The sequence below is a fragment of the Carcharodon carcharias genome, chromosome 9, assembly GCF_017639515.1.
Source record: "Carcharodon carcharias isolate sCarCar2 chromosome 9, sCarCar2.pri, whole genome shotgun sequence".
NCBI lineage: Eukaryota > Metazoa > Chordata > Chondrichthyes > Lamniformes > Lamnidae > Carcharodon > Carcharodon carcharias.
This window is the reverse complement of record NC_054475.1, coordinates 28,456,613-28,477,483: the sequence shown is the minus strand read 5'-3', so window position 1 is coordinate 28,477,483 and position 20,871 is coordinate 28,456,613.

Below are 20,871 nucleotides of genomic sequence, written 5' to 3'. Positions count from 1 at the left end.
ATGAAACCTTTTGCCTTGTGAAGAAAGCGAGTTAACTCTTCCTTCACAGATTTTCTCTGTTCTTAGTCAAATGGGAAATAGCTTATTTTCATTAATATTCTAAATTTAAATGTAATTATGGCATCATAGTCAGTCAAGTGAGGTAGCCTTAATATCAAGGGCAGCAAATGTAGTGATGTTATTTGTATCAAAGGATATAACTCATTAATGCTTATGTTAAATTGGTATAAATTTAGTTTAGAATAAATTAATCAACTTGAAAATGGAGGTATTGCTCCTGTACTGTTAGTCCTGGTCCTGATCAAATTTCTCTTATAAAATATTTATAGCTTTTTCAGTAATCTGTACAGTGCTTTTAAACAAGTGCAAATATGGAAAACTCAAAGAATGGTTGGCTCTGAATTGACAAAATGAAATCTGATTTATTTGGAAAGAACAGTTCTAGAGTGAAGCCACCATTCATAAATATGATGTACAGATATATACACTGCATTTTATACTCCATTCTAAGTATGTACACTCTCTTCTGTAGATTAAATATCTCATTAATATATACAACAGAACAGATGCAACTCCTTTACAACACAACATGACAGGCTTCTAAAGTAAATCATCACATAATAAATTATGGATGTGTCCATGTAAATTTCCGACTCTGCATGCATCTCTAACCTTTACCAATTGAGACTTCATTAGTACAGGAGAGTTTAATGAGAGTAAAATTTCAAACAGAAAATTATGGCAAAGGTATCCATACGTACTAGGAGAGCTGCCCCACAGACTCATCATGGAAAAGCCTAACGTAACCATACTCACAGGATCCCATCTTTCAGTTAATGATGACTCCTCTATCACCATCCCTAGGTAGATCCTATCCCACCAGCAGAACAGAGATGGCAACACAGTGGTATATGTTTGGGGGAGATGGGGACCCTGGGATTCCTCAACATTGACTCTGGACCCTTTATGGCATCAGCTCAAACATGCGTAAGGAAACATCCTGCTGATTACCACATCCTGCCCTCCGTCAGCTGATGGATCCATTCTTCTCCATGTGTAACACCACTTGGAAGGAGCACTGAGGGTAGCAAGGGTACCAAGAATGTATTGTAATGTATTGTAAATAGGAACTTCAAAGTCCAACATCAAGAGTGGCTTGGCAGCGTCACCACTGACTGAACTGACAAAATCTTGAAGGGTATTGCTGCCAGACTGGGCTTCAGGCAGGTGTTGAGAAAATCAACACGATGGTAACAATCTGCTTGACTTCACCCTCACCAATCTACCTTTCACCTTGACAGTATTGGTAGGAATGGCCACTGCACAGCCCTTGTGGAGATAAAGTCCAATCTTCATAATGACAAAAGCCTCTATTTGTGTTGTGTGGCACTACCATCCAAAATGGGATAGATCCAGAAGCTCAAAACTGGGCATCCATGAGGCGCTGATGACCATCAGTTTCAGTAGAATGGTATTCAACCACAATTTGAACTTCATGGCTCAGTATATTCCTCACTCCAGTACTACCATCAAGTCAAGAAACAAACCCTGCTTCAATAAGGAGTGTAGGAGAGCTTGCCAGGAACAGCAGCAGGCATATCTGAGTATGAGGTGTCAACCTGGTGAAGTTGTAACAGAGGAGTACATGCAGGCAAAACAATGGAAGCAGCATGCAATATACAGAGCCAGGAAATCCCACAATCAACTCAAGAAATCAAAGCTCTCTCGTCCTGCCACAATTAGTCATGAATGGTGGTGGTCAATTAAACAATTAATGGTAGGAGGAAGCTCCAAGATCATCCTTATTCACAATGATGGTGAAGTCTAGCACATGAGTGTAAAAGACAAGACTGAATTGTTTGCAACCATCTTCAACTAGAAGAGTGGAGTAGATAGTCCATCTCAGCCTCCTCCGGAGGTCCCCAGTATTAAAGTCTTCAGGTAATTTGATTCACTCAAGGTGATGTCAAAAGCAGCAAAAAAGATTTGTGCTCCAGAACTCACCACACTTCTAGACAAGCTTTTCCAGTACTGTTATAACACTACATCTACCCAACCATGTGGAAAATTGCCCAGGTATGTCCTGTTCACAAAAAACATTGCAAATTCTGTCTGGCCAAATAACCATCTCATTAGTCTGCTCTCATGCATCAACTAAGTTATGAAGGGTGTCATTGACAGTGCTGTCAAGTGCCACTTATTCACCAATTACCTGCTTGCTAATGCTCATGGGCCCCACCAGGGTCACTCAGTTCCAGATCATATTACCGCCTTGGTCCAAATACAGACAAGAAAGTTGAGTTCCAGAGATGAGGTTAAAGTGACTGCTCTTGACATCATGGCTTCATTTGACCAAGTGTAGCACCAAGGAGACCTAGCAAAATTGAATTCAGTGGAGATCGAGAGAGAAAACTCTCCACTGTCTGGATTCAAATCTAACATGAGGAAAGGTGGCTGTGGTTGTTGGAAGCCAATCATCTGTGCCTCAGGGCATCACTGTAGGAGTTTCTCAGTGCAGTGTACAGGGCATAATCACCTTTGGCTGCTTTATCAACGACGTTCCCTCCAACATAAGGATGTTTACAATTGATTGCACAGTATTCAGTTCCATTTGCAATTCTTCAGATACAGCAGTCTGCGCCTGCATGCAACAAGACCGGGACAACATTCAGACTTGAGCTGATAAGTGACAAGTAGCATTCACAATACAAGCAACAAGCAATGACCATCTCCAATGACAGACCGTCTAACTACCTTCCCTTGCCATTCAATGGGTATTGCCATTACTAAATCCGTCACCATGAACAACTGAGGCTAAGGGTTGGGATCAACATTGACCAGAAACTTAAATGGACCAGCCACTGTGGCTGCAAGAGCAGGTCAGAGGGTGGGTATCCTTAAATAAGTGACTTACCTCAGATCTCCCCAAAACCTTTCCATCCATCTATAAGGCACAAATCAGGAGTGTAATGGAATCCTCTGCACTTGCTTGGGTAAGCGCAGTTCCAATGGCACCCAAAAAGCTTGATACCATCCAAGTCAAATGAGCCCAGTTGACTGGCATCCAATCAACCATATTAAACATTCACTCCCTCCACCATCAGTGTATTGTAACCATCTGTAGTGTGTACCATCTGTAAAATGCATTGCAGAAACTCTCCAAGGCTTCTTCAACAGCACCTCCCAAAGCAATGGTACCTACCACTAGGAGTACAAGGGTATTAGGCACATGAAAGCACACCTGCAAGTTCTGCTCCATGACACGTACCAGCCAAACTTGGAACTATACAGCTGCTCATTGCTGATCAAAAACCTGGGACTCCCTCCCTAACAAAACTGCGCAGTACCACATAGATTGCAGAGGTTCAAGAAGGTTCACCAGCACCTTCTCCAGTGTGACAACAAATGCTGGCCATGCCAGCAATGCCCATATTCCATGAGTGAATAAAACAAAAATATTGGTTAGCACAGCTATTCATTTTACACTGTTAGTCCCAGCTGTTCTGAGACATGCGGTTTATTTATTTGTAAAGAAATAAAATTTTGTGTTGGCATATAATAATTCAAAAACTGTACTCCTTTGCAAAAAGTAAATGTTTGCTTGATTCTTAAATTGTATTTTACTTCCTCTATGAAAAGGATAGGTTGGGATATTCTTCCCTTAGGCAGTCCCTCAGGATTGAGGATGACTTGCTTCCATTGCACTGTTGGGATGCTGTTTAGAACACAAACACTCCCCTTTCGAACTTTGCTTCAAATATAGCCTAAACTAGTGTCAGACAACTGTAATCATCCTAAGCACAATTACTGCTGACTATACTAACGTTAATTCTTTAATATCGTGCATCTGAAGTGTAAAATTATCAATCATTCAATGACCACCACAAGGTTTGCAATTACACCGACTGACCAAAGTAGTGTGGACTTTCGTTCTTGGAAATGCTCGTCCACCAAACAGTTTCTATTTTTTATAATAACAAGGTGACTAGCATCATGGCAAAATTCTTCTTTGTGATAGGAAGTGCTTATAATAGAAACTCTCTTTTCTCAATGCCAATTGTTGAACAAAGCATGATATTGATAAGTCAAGTTTGGAAAACCTATTTGAGCTGCAATCAGTTTACAAAATCACACTTCAACCATCAATTAACGGCCAGCCAGCGTGAATGACGCACTACAGTGCTGCTGGGGTGAGGGCGGGAGGTGCATGAGTGTGGACGTGTGCACACGCGTGCGAGTGCACACAGTAAAAGGCCCCTGAGGCACAGAGCTGCCCCTGAGCTGAAGATTTTTAATAATAAAAGTAAAGATATTTAAAATAATGAAAACATGTCCCCTCACGTGGCTCTGTCACAGGGACATGTTAAATAGGAGTGTTAAAAGTTTTTGTTTTTTTTAAATCACTGGTCAAAACTTCATCCTGCCCGTGAATGAGGTTTCGCCAAAAATGCAAAGGCCGCTCGGCCTTTTCGCCCACCTGCCAACAAACGGCTAAACAGGCAGCGAAAAGCTTGAGTCAATTAGTTGATTAACGGCCTTAATAGGCCATTTATTTGCCGCCGGGTGCGCTGCAACCCTCATGTGCACCCGCCGAGTGAAGTCTCGTGGAGTGCGCAATGATGTTGGGACGTTCGCCAAATGTCATCGCACACTGTTTTATTCTTGTTCAGGTCAGGCACATGCCTAGAGGCTGGAAAACCACACAGACTTAAGGCATTTACAATTCAAAAGGTAACTTGTGTTTCCTGGATAAAGTCAGAGAAAAGGGGTGAGAGTCATAAAACAGCAGGTGGGTTTACATAGCTAAAGAACTGGAGACATGATGTTTGCAGTTATTCCAGTAAAAGGATAAGTTATTCATATGGTTTCCCAAAATTAAGGAAAGCTTTGGAATTAAAATGTAGTTAATTTGCACTTCTACCCAAGAACAGTCTGTATGTGTCACATTGCCATGGAGGTGGATAGAGGTTAATGAGATTCTTTGTTTTGTGTTCTCTATGAATTCAGATAGGGCATAGCCAGCAAGGAAGACTAGTTAATGTTTGGAACAGCAAATAACAGACTGCATCAACTTTGGGTTTTAAGTATCTCGTAGCTCATTGAAAGGCAAGAGATAAAGCCAGGCCTACACCTGAAGTAGAGTAAATGCTAGATATCATCCATGATGCAGCCTGTAATTGGGAGCTGGCATTCAGTACAAGACAAAGTTGAAAAGAGGAAAAACAACTGGAAGATTTGTTTAGCTGGAAATGAAAGGAAGAAACCTACAGTAATCCTCAACGAAAGGCAATTAATCTTGTTGCAGTTGAAGCTCTGGAAGTAATCAGCTTGGTTGCAGTTTGAAATCATAGCAGCAGGCTATATTGGAAACCAAGGATGTTTGCTGATGTTTTATGCCACTGTGCAGGACACACAGGGAGGCCCATGTTGGAGCTGTGTAATCCAGAGTCATGGGCCAGGATTTTACAGCCGCGCCACAGCATGTCTCCCCCAGTGGATGCAGCAAACCATTTAAATCGCCGTTCATTTTAGGGGGACTGTAATATCCTGCCAGGCGGGAATGGCCATATAATCCTGGCCATGAGGTCAGGAAAGCAATTAGAGGGTCCTTTAGCCAAAAGCTAATGGAAGGACCCCCACAAAATCTTGTACCTTGGTGAATAGCTGGAACACTAAGGAGAAGTCAGAGTGAATTCTAGACAGCAGTATTGTAACTTTTGGGTTGCTCGCAGGATAAATGAATGAACCTTCAAGATTTCATTAAAAAAGGGAACTCTTGAGGGGAGGTAAGTAAAAAGTAGAAATGAGTTTCTTACATAAGTCTTTGTAAACCATAGAGTTAAGATAATAGCGCTTAATTCTTTCTGATATCCAATAAAGTTTGTTTTATGTTTATAAGCATGAACCTTGTGGCATGGCTCTGTTAATTAATTGATGATTATTCGGATTTCGTCTTTAAACGTTAATGGTTCCTTACTGGATCGTAACACTATTTAGATGGTCACCCCTTTGTTGTGAGGGTGGCCGAGTTGCTGCTATTGTTAGAGCTGATCTGCAGACACTTCTTAGGTGGAAACATGGGGCAGAATCTTCTGGCTGGCGTGCGGGTGGGGGATCCCACACGTCAGCACTTAAAATGTCGCACGCTGATGTCACACAAGCGTCCTGATGTCAGCGCACGGCATCGTGATGTTTAGGTCGGCGGGCGCGCCATGCAGCACAATGCGCGCCCGCCATTAATTAAAGGCCATTAAGTCACCAATTGACGAAGATTTTGAGAAGCCCGTGTGAACTTTGGTTTTTTAACAAACCTCATCCAGTGGCGGGATGAGGTTTGATTTCAGATTTTAAAAAGTTTAATAAAGTTTTTGTGTACTTCATTAACATGTCCCACCTCGTGTGACATTTTCACATGAGGGGGACATGTTAATGAATTTTTTATTGTTCTATTTTTAATGTTTCACAGCCTTTCAGTGATCTCCCTGAGGCATCACTTAACCTCAGGGAGCTGTGCGCTCTTTTGCAGTTGGGGAATCCACCCCCCCAAAGCATAGCGCTTCCCGTTGGACCCGCCCACATAAAATGGCGGCGGGGCCTGTTTCGGCAGCGGCGATCGGCTGCCCGCCCGCCGCTGAGTCGATTGGGCCCACCCACCCGTCAAAACTCAGTCCATGAAGTTTATTTACAAAGTAATCAGCAGCAACTACATGTGTGCTTTTAACTTCAACTCTATCTCTACACACTAATTCCTATTGGTTACTACAGATCATGTGATCTTCCTTAACAAGCATTATTCTTAAAGGTTCATTACACACTAACTAAAATCATAATTACTACATTCGTCCCCCTTTAACTCGGCTATACATATATTTACAAGTACAATCTTTTCAAAAGAACTTAATATTTACACTGGGTAAGTAATTTACAAGTTCAGTCTTTCAGGTGGTTTCCCTGATACGTGTAGAATGTCACAGCTCCACAACTTCAGATTCTTGGTCAGGAACCTCTTTTGCCAGAGTTGCCTGAACATCAGGTGTTTCGGTGGGCACTTCTGGTATCCTCAACTCTTACAGGAACATCAGACATGTCAGTCCTGGGTTGAGTATTCTCAACAGGAAACGCAGACCCGGTCATGATCACTGGTGGAATCAAATCTTGGTGAATTGCCTCTCTCTTCCCTAAGTAGTCCACATGTTACCAGATGATCCAGCCATCCACCTCCATGTGGCAACATAGAGGTCCAGTCGTCGCAGATATTTCACCCGGTAACCACTTTGGTCTTTCTCTGAAGTTCTTCAGGTATATGACTCTCCCATGGTAAATTTCCTCTCATGACTATGTCAGTCATGTTTAGTTTTCTGGCTTCCCTGATCCTTTTCACCTTCCCCTCTAAATTCGGCATTATTAAGCTGATCTCACGCTAAGACGGTGTTTCAACAATAACTCTGCAGGTGCGACACCTGTTGTTGTTTGAGGGGTGGTACTGTAATGAAAAAGAAATCACCTGTTAGCTTTTTCATGCCTGCTTTGAATGTTTGAACCAGCCTTTTGGCCAGTCCATTTGAGGAAGGGTGGTACAGAGCAGTTTTTACATGAGTGAGGCTGGTAAACTTGAAACTCAGCACTCATAAACGCCATGTCATTATCAGAAATGACTACTTCTGGTCGTCCATGACTGGAAAAACTTTGACGTAACTTCTCACTTGCGGCAGCCGACGTTGATGGCTTCACCTTATATATGTCCAACCATTTTGAATGAGCATCGACAATGATCAGAAACATTGTTCCCAGGAAAGGTCCAACGTAGTCAATGTGTGACCACACCCAGGCTCTAATTGGCCACTCCCAAGGGTGTAACAGAGCTGTCACTGGCAACTTTTGCAGTTGCTGACATTGCACACAGTGCTTGACTAAACTCTTTATTTCACCATCCATCCCAGGCCACCATAGATAGCTGCAAGTTATGGTCTTCATTTGAGAAATTTCTGGATATGCACTATGTAGTTCAATTAAAAGTGGCTCCCTTCCCTTTGGAGGAACTATCACTCATGCTCCCCACAATAAGATGCCATCCTGGCTGGTAATTCCATGTCTTCTGTTGAAATACAGTTTCATTTCATCAGGTACGGCTCCTGTGACCAACCATGCAGCACTTATCCTCATACTTGAGATAGGACAGGGTCCTGACTGATCTCTGATCTGGCGAGCACATACCGGCAAGGAATCTAAGAAGTTTAACAGTAAAACATGGAACTGGGACGTGCCCAACATTTTCTTGTGAAGACAAATTACTAAGTGTATTGGCATTTGCGATTTGATTTCCAGGCCTATGTACGGAAGTGTATTTGTATGCTGACAGAATTAAAGCCCTATTAGTATTTCTATATCTTCTTTCTATATGTCATCCTCTTTCTAGCACAGACTTTAATCTCGGCCTTCTTTTTGACTTTGGCCAGACTATACTCAGATGCAAGCTCAACTTGTCTAAGCTCAGTGATTGAGTCCGCAAAACTTTCATTATCTGTCTGCTCCTTGGAAAATTCTGACTTTTGCTTCCAAAGCCTCTTTGGCTTCATTTAGCTGATTCATCAACTCTCCCATCTCTTTTTCGCATTTGTCTGCTGCCTCCTGGAAAATTGAGCATTGTTGTGTCTTCTCTGCCAATTCATTCTCCAGTTTATTCAGAGAAGTGCTGAATTCTTTCTGTTTCTCTTCATACTTTCCCAGAGGTACAAACTTGTGAAGTTCTTTCAACAGGCTTTTTTTTTCACTTCAAAGGTTGCTCACCTTGTCTTGAACTCTGTCATCAAGCAGGATTTCTTTGGGTTTCTTCTGCTGTTTTTCCAGGGTTTGGCTTCAGACAGCCTGCATTTCTTCAGGTTGTCTTTACACACTCCTTTATCTAAACAGGAACGCTTCCAGCTTCCTCCTGGATTCTCAGTAGCCAATCAAGGTTGATTTCCCTTAGCCAATTTTGCCCTAGAAGGCTTGGTCCTCTGCCTCTCAATACAAACACTGGTAGCTTTGCCAATTGGCTTACAAAATGGACAATTACTCTGCTTAAGCTGTTCACTTTAACGTCTTCACCCGTGTATATTTTTAGTTTGGCAGCAGTTTCTTCTAAATTTAATTGATGTTCACTATTATTCAGATATCTGAAGGTATGTTCCCCAATTATTGTAGTGGAAGCTCCCGTGTCCACTTCCATTCTAATAGGTTTGCCATTTACTTTCCCTATGACAAATATTGGTTCTGTCTTTCCAACTTTCAAATTAAACAAGTAAATTTCTGAATTTGTTGTTTCAGGCTCATTCTACATCATAGATTCTATTGAGTTTCTTCTTTTGTTTACAAACCCGCTTGAATCTTTCCTTGCACTGCCTCATTATATGTCCATTCCTGTTACAATAAGTAGCATTTGATTTCTTTAAACTGTCAATCGCTAAAAGACTGCTTGTTTCCACCTCTATTAAAATTATCCTTCAATTTTGCTGCTAAGTTATTTTTCTGTCTGTTTCCCACTTCTTGGCAGAGTTTTGCATTCTCATGCCCTTTTCGGCTGGGGTTTCCCACCCAATGTGGAGGATGGTGCCATTTTGTGCACCCTGTATTGTTTTTGAATCTCTCACTGTGCTTTCCATTGCCAGTGCTATATCTAGCTCCTTCCTGAAATCCAAATTCACTTCAGACAATAATCTTTTCTGAATATTGTCCTCATTCACACCACACACAAAACGATCTCTGAGCATATCGTTTAGAGACGTACAAAACTCACAATGTTCCATTAGCTGCTTCAAAGTTGCTATGTAGCATGCAATTGTCTCTCCTTATTTCACAAATTAAACCTGAACCTCTGCATCATGACAGAGGGCTTTGGTTGAAAATAACTTTTACGAGGTCTACAAATGCATTGAAACTTTTCGAACCTGGGGCACTGGATGCCATCAAACTTTGAATCAAATCATAGGCTTTGCTTCTACAAGCACTTAAGAGAATTGCTCACCTCTTTTCTTCCCCAGTAATCTCTTTTGATTGAAAAAGAACATGAGGTATTCTATGTAATGAGACCAATCATCTGTTGATGGTTCAAAAATAGCAATTCTCCCAAATTGCGGCATTTTGAGAGAGGATAACTTCCTCAATTCTAAAAGAGCTTGCTACTTACAATCGCTGGGCAGTGCCGATTTCTTCCTAACTTGATTTCTTCTGTCCAATCCTGTTTTATCCTCGTCGCCAGTTTGTTGTGAGGGTGGCTAAGTTCCTGTCCTTCCAACTTTCAAATTGATAGAGTTGATCTGCATACACTTATTAGGTAGAAACATTAAGTTTATAATGTAATCAGCAGAACTACATGTGTGCTTTCAACTCCAACTCTATCTCTCCACTAACACCTGAGGTAGCCTGCGCTACTCTCCTATTGGTTATTACAAATCATGTGATCTTCCTCAACAAGTATTATTCTTAAAGGTACATTGCATACTAAATAAAACCATAATTACTGCACACTTAAAAAAAATTGAGCTGGCAAACTTAGCACTGAGCCGGATACCTGCACCAATTGTAGTAACTACTAAATTAGTCAATGTTGCATCCATTTTACACCTGAAAAGAAAAGCAGGCTTGACAAAGGTTGTGTGATGCGCACAGCAGGACGCAGATGAATGTGCAACTGTACTCACCTTTCCTAACCTGGGTTAAAGCACTTGCTGCACTGAATCCAGAAGCTTGGCACTTGTTTTTGTTTGTTAAAATTGTGCTTCCAGTACATTTATAGCTTTTAGTTAATACTTCAGCAACATGACTATTTCTGACATTTGGATAGCCCGATCACTCTACCTCAGCACAGAGGCAGCAGTTTCACTTCTGAATCAGCAGGTTGTTGTTGAAGCTTCCAAAGACTAGAGCGCCTGGTCTAAGGTGACGTTTCAGTACAATGCTGACGCAGGTGCTGTATTTTGAATGAGATATTAAACCAAAATGTTATCTCCTCGGTGTATATAAAAGAAGTCATGACATTATTTGCAGAAGAGCAGGTGAGGTCTTCTGCTATCCTGGCCATCAGTTACTTTCTAATCAGTCATTTCTAATGGCATTATTTACCTGGCTATTTTCTCAATGCAAATTGTCAGCTGTGGTTTCTTCATATTATAACAATGGCAATACTTCAAAACTACCTCTTGGCTGCAAAGTATAATGAAAGGCACCAATTAATTCAGTTGTTCTTATGCTATTTTTGTTTGCTTCAGTGTCACAGCATACAAAAAAGCTTGAGCAACTTAGATAGTTATTTATCCTGGATCTACTGGCAGTAAAAAATATTCATCTAATATTCTTTGGTATACATGTGCGTCTTCTCAAATTATGTAGCTATGATCCCACTATCATCATGGGGTGAATCTTAACAATGCTCTTCATATCTTTTTTTTCACCTCATGGGATCATTCAGTTGCTGCAAAAGAAAGGATCTACATAACTTTGACAAAATTATGGTATCCTTGTGTAATCTCCAAGCTTCAATAATGTATTAAACTTTAAAAGCATATCCAACCAGCTTGAACATTATGAATTGTTCCAAATGGATTTAATATCAATCCATAGAAGACTGCTTCTAAAACGTTTGTAACGGTACCTAAATGGTTGGGTTTCTTGGAATTCAGAGTTTAACTTTAGATTCCTCATTATACTGTGGTCAAATAAATGGCAGTTTACAAAAGGCTCGCCTCTAACTTTAAATTGACTCCTGAGTTAGACATATAATTTGGCATTAAATATGAAGGTGAATCATAGGTTCTGTCCACCATATGTCATCCAATACTGAATGCTCTGGATTTTGTACTTGATGCTGATTCTACTAATGCAATTTTAAAAACGTAACAAAAATAGTATCAGGATTAGCTCAGTATGGAGTTGCCCTGCAGTAACGTTGAGTAACCGAAATCTGGATAACTTTACCAATTTCTTCATATGGGTTCCACATACTAAGGATTACGAATTACAGCACTCAGTTCTCACTGTTAATCCCTTTTTCATTTTGCCTTTCTCTCTTTTTCACATGGGCCTGAATTTTTCCCTCCTCAGGCGTGTGCGATCGGCAGGCCCGAGAGCGGTCGGGAAACAGGCCCCTGAACGCGATCGCCCAGCGACTGTGATTTCACACTGGCTGGCCAATTAAGGCCCGCCCAGCGTGAAACGCATCTTCCCAATAGTCGGGAAGGGTCGGTCGGGGCGGGGGCCTGTTGAGCATCAGATCCGATGGTGGCCTGGCGGGCTGTTGAAAATTGGTGGAGGCAGCTCCCTGAAGGCTGCCAGGGGAGAATCTTTTGGCGCTCTAGAGACTGGAGCAATGACCGCAACAGCAGCTAGAGACGTCAGGCGAGAGGGAAGGTCAGGTGGGCACGCGGCCCCCTGTTTCTCGGATGAGTGTCTCACCGTTCTCGTGGAGGAGGTGATTGTCAGGCGGGACACCCTTGTTTCCAGGGTTGGCAGGAGGAGACCATCACATCAGACCAAAAAGGCTTGGGAGGAAGTGGCAGCTGAGGCCAGCAGCCATGATGTCATGAGGCGCACATGGGTGCAGTGCCGCAAAAGGTCCAACAACTTTCTGCACTCTGCAAGGGTGAGTACCATGTTGGCATGAATCAGTCTGGAAAAGTGTTAAGAGCTGGCCATCCCCCATGGAGTTCAGGGGTATTAGAGCCTGAGTGCCAACTGTCACAAATGCTGGTGTTGGCCAAGGGGATGAGATCTGTATGCTTGGACTGAGTGCCTTGCAGCACGAGGGCCACGACTCGTATGTGCCCTCAGGTGGGTTGGCCAGGCTGCAATGGCACTGCAGCTAGAGAGTAGACTAATCAATGCTTCTCTGTCCTTTCAGGAGAAGAGGAGCCATAACACCATTGAGAAGTCAAGGACAAGCAGAGGTCCCCAAAACCTCCTAAACATGAAGGAGTTTGAAATGGACGCTTTGGAGCTGGAGCCCGCTACCCACCTCGGTCAGCCGGTCATGGAGATGCAGGGGTGTCAGGCAAAGGTAAGAGTGCAGTGCACAGGGGTGAGAGTTTCGGATTGTGCAAACATTCTTGTGTAGTCTCATCATTGATGGGAACCTCAAAATTGGATTCCCCATTGATCATTGAACGATGATGGCACCATGATGCAGATCTCCATTGCCTTACCAGGGCACCTGGCATACACAGTAACAGTGTGCTGACTTAAACTAATGATATGCCATTGTTCTTCCTTAGATTTGCCAGTAGGCACTCGTATGCAGGAACCCAAAGAGCCAGCCTTGACGCCAGAGGACCGCCAGGTTTCAGATGCACCTGCATCACATCTGCTTTCTGAACTAGGCACCAGCGCAGGTACCAGGTGTTAGATCGGCTGTTAGAATGTCGGTGCACAGCGGTGAGGGCACTTCACACTTGCTTGAAGAACAAGTTGGGGCAGAGAGTTCCCATGGCACCAGCAGTCAGAGGACTGCTGGAGATCAGGACGACGCTGAGTTGAAGGCAGATGATGAGCTTCTGGAGTCGTCCATTAAGCGGCAGATGCTGGATGTCCAGCGGGATGTGTGGGGGGATCTGGCGGATCCTCCATTGACCCTCATGGCAGAGCACACTGCCTCCTCCATTGAGAGAGTGATGACTCTCCTGGGTTCCTGGGGTTGCACTCAGAGCTGCAAGCCCTCACACAGGAAATGGCCTCAGGTGGTCAGTGCTAGTGTGGGAGATGGATGAGACACTCAGTATCCCAGCCAGGTGCCCGTCCATTAATGGAGAGCAAGGAAGCCCACAGCAACCTCACATGGATGTATGAGCTGCTTGTTGTCTCTCCGGGCTCCTTTCAGGGCATTCTGGATGATGGCAGCAGCTCCACCGCCCCTCAGCCAGTGATCATGACATTTGATGATGCTACGATGACTGGGGAGATGCCAGCTCTGGCATTGGCTGCTCCCCGCCAGGAGGGGCCAGCACAGGCTCCACTGGCCAGAGGACAACCATCAAGGTCATCAAGAGAACAAGAAACCAGGGTCGCTGCAAACCCTCTGGCTCACTCAACCCGGCTGGCCTCATCTGTAAGGAAATGAATAAATGTCGTTACCCACCTGAAAGGAGCATCAGCCACCAGCTTCATTCAATTGTGGACAGTTGATTGGGGCTCCACATAGATCTCCCCCACCGACGCCTGGAAAGGGCCAGAGGCATAGAAGTTGAGGACAGCTGTGACCTTCCGAGCCACTGGCATGGGGTGTCCATCCACACAACTGGAGGCGATTTCAGGTATCATATGACAAATGGAGGTCACAGTCTCCCTGAACAGGCAGATCCTCCTTCAGCATTGCACCTTGGACATATTGAGGTAGTTGCATCATTGCCTGTAAACCCTGGCAGCAGGAACCCTGGCGTCTTCTGCAGCCCCTTCTGTCATGGACTACCTGCTGGCTCTGCACCCCCTTGTGCCTGCACCTCTCCTCCCACAGGTCGCTCCTCTGGAAGCTGCATAGGGACACCTGGCCTCGTCTCCCTTCTGCCCCTCACTTCCTCCTCAGAGGAGGTGCCACTGGCAGAGAACACAATCCCCATTACCAGGGTAACAGAAGGCTGCCTGATACCTGGAAGGGTCCACATGGTCAAAATCCTTTGGATACATCAATGAGTCCTGAAATGGAGCCTGGAAATGCAAAGAATGAAACTTAGAACACAGATGAAGCTGTCAAGCTCAAATAAGCAATCAGCAACAAACTACCTCCTAAAGTCCTCGCTCCTCACAATAGCAATGCGTTGACCCTTTTTTATCCTGCCCTTGGATGAGGTTTTGTAAAAAGTGGGCTGCCCACCCATCTTTTTCCATGCAATTTCACGCTCATCGCACAGGCAATGTAAAATAGTGAACAATTGCCTTTTTAATGGCCTTAAATGGCCTATTAATTTATGGCATGCATGTCTCCGATACCTACGCACTCCCGCCAACCTGAAGGTTGCTCACGTGCGGGACACTTGCCCGATGTCATCTCATGCGATTTTATGCCTGATCGGGCCGGGCATATGCCCATCCGCAAGGCATAAAATTCTGCCTATGGTTAAGTATAGGCATAGGGATGGCATTAGCCCTCCAGGACCTCACTGAAGCTGTCATTCTCAGGAGCAAAGAAACAGTGGGGACACGAGTGGACCATTCAGCCCCTTGGGCCTGCTCTCTCATTGAATTAGATCCTGGCTGATTTGTATCTCAGCTCCATTTGTGGCCCCATTACACAGTCGGAGCCTGCAAGCAGAGCTCAGTCTTGTTTTTATCAAACCTTCAGTTATTGGGTTGGTCACAGAATGTTGATCAGAGCTGGGATAGGATCCCTGGCTTTTTCTTTGAATTTTTAAAATTGTTTTCAGTGATGCTGGAAGCCACTGAGGGTTGATATTAATTTAATTTATCATGCTATGTTATTAATGAAGTACTTCACCAAATTGTGTCCATATATATGAGTAATACTGAATGTATGAGTAATAATTACTGAATATGAGTCATGGGTCATTCTCAATTGCAGACATAAATGTTCAACATCTGGGGAGAGTGCTTTAGACCTTGGTACTTGCATTACGTTCCTAAAAAAAACGGCTATAGAAGCATTGTTTTCTCTATAAAGTGATTTGAAACCGCAGACAGTACTGTAGAAAATAATCCATGTTTCTGCTGACATAACTGCCAATTTTTGTTCTCTGAATTCTTTTACAGCTAAAAATAGATTGTCACAAGAAATCTAACACTTCAATTATAATGAAAGATTGCTACAGCTCAGTGTCAGGTGACGAGTGGCATTTTGAAGTACAATCAGTTTCAGAGTAAGACGAACATGAGGCTTTGCAGTGACTGGGCATCTCAAAATGAACACTCCAGTGCTTTTGAGATTACTTAAGTAGGTGACTTTCTTTTGCTTGCCTTACAAAAAGGTAAAACCAGAAAGGCGATACTGTGACAGAGAGGAATAATAAGGAGTCTCTCTTCCAGCTGAACAATTAGAGTGAATTGGCACTACAGTTACTTTGGACAAGGCCCAGCTCACTTTAATTTAAACAATCTTAGGACAATTGATCTTAAAGTTTTCCTTATCCTCACTCTTGCTGAATCAACGTATAAAATGATCAAACTATCCATAGGCATGCTGTATGTGCTTATTGCTACCCAATTATTGCTTACATGTTGAAGATTTTATTGATATTTGTGCTTTAATCATACTGCAAGTATGAAATTTCTGCATTTGTTTAAGGCCAACTGAAATGGGTTCATAAGTAATTACCCAGATTTAGCAGTCAGTGGCAGGTTGACAGCACTCAAAGCAACCTTTGAAGAAAGCTGCCCACAGAGATTTAGCTTTGTGGCATGGATTTCTCCTTTCCCAATTGTAATTTCATTCTTGAACCAGTTTTTGGAAATCTCTGGTGTACAATCGGTTAAGCAGCCAATCATGCTGAATAATTCTCACAGACAGTAAAGCAGGAAATATCATGCAGGTTTTATCATTCACTTTATATAGTTTTACAGAAAGCAAAATAAAGGTGATAACATTCACAAGGGATTAAGGTAAAAGCTGAAATATCATAAACATTACAGAAGAGAAATGTTTGTATTATATAAATCTATGGATTTTTTGTCACGGAATAGAGAATTCTAACATTTCACAAATATAAAATTAGTTACTGAAGACCTGTGAAGCTGTTCAGCAATAATTATGATTTAGTATAGAGTTTAAAAACCTATTTGGCCTCATCCAAAAAGGTTTGATTTTTCAAGAGCTTTCACAATGGGAATAGCATAAAAAGTGAAAGTTCTCGTCAATTCAGTGATTCGTATTTTATTTCCATCTGCAATTGGAGGTGATACAGTGAAGGTTCACTATACTGGTCCCTGGGGGATGAAGGTCTTGACCTACGATGAGAGGCTGAGTAAATTGAGCCTACATTCTCTGCAGTTTAGAACAATGGTTAAGTAACCTGATTGAAGCATACAAGATTCTGAAGGTTTTTGATAGCGTGGATGCTGAGATTGCGTCAGGGAATTTAAAACACAGGGACACAGTCTCAGGTAAAGAGCCAATCATTTAGGGCTGAGATGAGGAAAAATGACTTCACTCAAAGGGTTGTGAATCTTTCTAATTCTCTGCCCCGGAGCATTGTGGATGCTCCTGTGTTGAATACATTTAAGACTGGGAGACAGATTTTGGGTGCCTCAGGAATCAAGGGATATGAGGAGCAGACAGGAAAGTGAAGTTGAAGCCCAAGATGAATCATGATCGTATTGAATGCCAGAGCAGGCTTGATATGGTATTCTCCTGCTCCCGTTTCTTGTGTCCTTGTGAGGACTTCAACACTGCACCCTGAGAACGAACGAGGAGATCACTGACAACACTGAAAGCATAAGTGCATATTTGCATATGCCAGAAGTTGCTGTCAGTTTCAGAGAGTAATGATATCAAAAGTTGACAGTTTCACTGTAATTACAGCCGCAAAATTCAGACCAATGACTAAAACGCTAATGCCAGCGTGGCTCGGGTTTGATTTAACTTTTTCCTCTAAGTCAGATGTTTGAGTGTTCAGCTACATCTATCTATTCAGGAGGATGTTAAAAGATCCCATGGACTATTTCAAAAAGACCAGAGAGTTCTCCAGGGCCTGAATTTTTGCAGAGATGGAAGGGCTCTGCTCCTTAGCCAACATAGTGTCAGAGCCCCAATTCCGGATCCCAAACCATTTTCGCTGGTACAGGAGGCAGGGTGTAGCTGTGTGGATGGAGATGAGGTGGAATGGGGATGGATTGTACTTTGCGCTTCCAGGGTTCACATTTAAAAGTCTAGCTGCTTTCAAACTGATGCAATTTTCATTACTGGGAGGTCCAAAACATGACTCATGGGCTTTAGACATTTGAGGAAAAGGCCTAAAGCTGCCAGAGTTATTTGGGGAGGTCAGGGACCCGTTTTGGTGAGGTAGGATACTCCTTTGGGAGAGGTCAAGTACCCTTTGGGAGAGGTGTGAGAGGAGATTTACCAGGATGCTGCCTGGTCTGGAAGATCTGAGCTATGAGGAAAGATTGGATAGGCTGGACTTGATTTCCTTGGAGCAGCGCAGGTTGAGAGGGGACCTGATGAAGGTGTATAAGATTATGAGGGTCAAAGATAGGGTGCATAGGAAGGCACTTTTTCCATTAATAGAATGGTCAATAACCAGGGGACATCGATTTGAGGTAACAGGTAGAAAGCTAAGAGGGGAGCTGAGGAGAAATTTTTCCACCCAGAGGGTGATGGGAGTCTGGAACTCACTGCCTGAAAGGGTGGTTGAGTCAGAAACCCTCGTGACATTTAAGAAGTGTTTAGGTATTCACTTGCATTGCCATTGCCTCCAGGGCTATGGGCCAAGCACTAGAAAATGAGATTAATGTTGTCAGATGTTTGCTGACTGGTGCAGAAATGATGGGCCGAATGGCCTCCTTCTGTGCTATAAACGTCTATGAGCCTAGGGCAGGTACCCCTTTGAGATTGTTAAGAGTAGGCATGAATGTGAATAAAAAGTGGATATGCTCCATGGAACTGTCTAGCTGTAAAGTCATGTAAATCCCCAGGCCTTTTAAGTTTTTGAAAAATAACCCATCCAGCCAGCAGTTAAAAAAATCAGTGCTTGCTATTTCACTGTTTGTTGACATAAAGGTTAGTGCTGCTTGACTGCTCCCACAATCTATCATTATCACAGTGGGGGCCTGTAAGTTCATAGTTTGATGACAGCTCCAAGTAGCTATAAAGAAATTAGCTGTCTTTGACATGAAGCTATGAATACAAATTTTTGTTTTTATTGGGGATTAAGTACATGAAGGGATTTAAACGTTATCACTGAGCATATTTTTTTTAATATAGTGAGGCCCGCAATAGAAACTTAGAAACTTATTTCATCTCAGCATGGCTCCTGAGGCCTACCCATGGTAGAGACTGGGTGAGATGGCATGGAGCTTGTAAGAACAAGGGTGGTGAATGGGGGCATGGGTTGGTATGGGTTGGCACTAAGTTGACATAAGGCGATAAAGGATCATGGGGATCAGTGGGGGCCATGGATTGGCATTTAGGTCACGAAGGACCATGGGGTGTTAGGTGGAGGCATGAGTTGGCATGGATGGGGCATGGGGAGTGTGTGAGGGGTGAGGTGCTGTCTTTTTTTTTTGTTGTTTTATTGTTACTGGGACATAGTCTCAGAGCACCAAGGCAGGCCTTTTTGAACAGCTCGCCTCATCTCCTGACAACGCTTGTGGCTGCCTCCAAACTTTTTTCAGAGTCAGTGGGCCCAAATCCAGTTAGCCCTTTCCTCAGGAATTAAAATCCAAAGATTCAGGGAAGATTAACCCAAGTCGGGAACTTTTCTGACTCGGGAACAAAAATTTGGCCTTAGGTGTCCTTGCCAACATTTGTCCTTTGAAAGTAATATTCATGATGCTTTTATTAAAATAACAGTACATTTCAAATTAATTAATTGCATGTGAAGTGTTTTGAGAGATTTCTGAGACATTGTATAAATTCTAAGGCATTGTATAAATGCAAGCCTTTCTTAAATCAATTTCGTCAATTGCCATTTTTTGTACTTGTGTGGACTAAACATGTTTGCAATAAATTGCTTTTGAAATGGGATTTAACACCAAAGATTTTTCATTAGCTATTACTCATGATTTACCAGTGATGACTATTATATATTAAATTTGGTACATGAGATGCATATTTCATTGAAAACTGATAATTAGAACTCTCAGTTCTTCCTTTGATGGGCCTGTGATAGGTATTTTCTGCATTAAAGCTTTCACATCATTTGACACACAAGACCTGATATTTTCTCATGAAAATATATTATCCTGAGATTGCACAATCTGGACACTAAGTTCTCAGGAAATAGTTCAAAAGAGTTTCTGAATGTTTTTCGTTTACTTTTTTTTTTCATTTTAGACATTAGAAATTTCAGTTACTAAAGGCTTTTTCATACCTTCAATGCTCTAAGGTGTGCGCGTTTTTTTAAGTGTCAGCCAGTGATCAATTGAAAGCACTCTTGTCTCTGTGTCAAAAATTTTTGGGTTCACTCTGGAGACTTGAGCAGAAAAATCAAAGCTAACATTCCAGTACAGGACTGGGAATGCCACACTGTCAGAGGTATCATCTTTCAGATAAGACATCAAACTGTGACCACGTCTGTCCTTTCAGGTTCATGTAAAAGATCTCAGGGCACTTTTGCTAAGAAGGGCAGAAGAGTTATACCGAGTATCCTGACCAATATTTATCCTTCAGCCAACGTTACAATGACAGATTATTTGGTCATCATTACATTGCTGTTTGTGGGAGTTTGCTGCGTGCAACTTGGCTCCTGCATTACAACAGGGGCTACACTTCAAAAGTACTTTCTTGGCTGTAATGTACTTGGGGATATCCTGAGGTTATTAAAGGCACTAAATAAATGCAAGTTTTTCTTTCTTTGAAGACTTTAGTACATATTTACCAACCAAGAAATACAACTACATTTTCCCATTGTTTTGTCATAAGCCTTCCGCACCTGGACACCCCAGGGTATTGAATGTCATCACTTATTCTCCTGAAGAATATTGTAAGGGACTGTAGAATTTTAATGGACAACAACCATCAGAAAATATAAGAAGCCTGTATTGTAAGGAATGATTTACATGATACAGAGAATCAAGAATTTTTAATTTGTATCAAATGAATTCAGCTAGAAATTTTTCAGTATTCACAGAATCGCATATTCAAATATTGTTGCAGCATAGAAGGAGGCCATTCAGCCCATCATGTCTGCACCATTCTAATTGCATTAGAATTTTTTTTCCCATCTGTTACAAATTAAA